Here is a 1,113-nt window from a genome sequence, read left to right on the forward strand (position 1 = left end):
AATGACGACAATGGCATCTGCCTCACTCATCTAACAAATAATTTACCTTTAGAAAAATATAAGGATAAAAAGTAAATGTAAAGCCCTGCAGAGATGAAATCCAACTGCTCTTCTGATTATTAAGGCATCAAATGTCTGACATTATATTTAGAGGTATCCTGATACTGTGTCATAGGCTTGTCAGCAATTCCACAAGTTCCTACTCCAACTCTGCCAGTTACACTCTCATGTGAAGCAAAAATACTCCTCTTTACCTGGACTTTTTTGTTTTTAGAATAGGCCCTTGTTGTTGAACTGCTGCCATTTCACTTTCTGGTCCTCTCTCTCCTGCTCAAGATCTTTTATTCCCTGTGGTTTTTTCAAAGCTTTCTTCTTTTTATATTCATGCTGCTGGGCAATCATTTCTTTTTTGGACATAGGTTTGCTGCCACTGTCCTCCTTTGCCTTCCTTCCTTCTTCTACAGGCTTGAGGTTCAACAGTGAGTCACTTCAGCATTGCCATAGCCAGCAAAGGTGATTGCAGCGTTGCTGTTTTCTTCATCTGTCTCCTCAATCTCCGCTTCATAACACTGTCTATCTTCACTCCAGATTGCCATACACTTGTCCCCTACGTTCCAAGAATGAGTGGGCTGAGTAGAAGCAAAACAGTCTGAACTTGCAAGAGTTTCTGAATGCTGAGTTGACAGAAGGTCTTTGGTTAGTTCTGTAACTTCTTGTAAATCTTTCTTCAATTTTAGGAAATCTTCATTCTCTCCATTTCCAGACAGTGCAACTTCAACTTGCTGAAGTTCAGCTTTGTAGCTTGCCAGCTGTTTTGCTAGATCCTCTCACATCTTGTGTGGGGTTAGGGGCAGGGCAGCCAGAAGGGGTCAGGGCAAATGAGCCCAGGGGTGGCAGCAGCAAGAAAATCTCCTGAAGGAAAACAAGGCGCCTCATCGGGAAAGAACATCTGTAAGGAGGGGGGAGGGAGGGGAGCTGGGAGCCAGGTACTGGGAGGAAGAAAAGACTAATAATTTCTATTCTCATCAGAAAACAATTTCATAAAGAGCCAGCCTTCAGGTGCCATGGATAAACATTTGGAACTTTGCCCCCAACGGTTATATTCACTTGTCC

General features: G+C 43.0%; 1 pseudogene; it reads right to left on the reverse strand.

Moving 5' to 3' along the window:
- Positions 1-833, reverse strand: LOC148094049 (survival of motor neuron-related-splicing factor 30 pseudogene; annotated as a pseudogene).
- Positions 834-1,113: the final 280 nt, after the last annotated feature.

The sequence above is a fragment of the Miniopterus natalensis genome, chromosome 1 (genome assembly GCF_054644295.1).
Source record: "Miniopterus natalensis isolate mMinNat1 chromosome 1, mMinNat1.hap1, whole genome shotgun sequence".
Taxonomy (NCBI): domain Eukaryota; kingdom Metazoa; phylum Chordata; class Mammalia; order Chiroptera; family Miniopteridae; genus Miniopterus; species Miniopterus natalensis.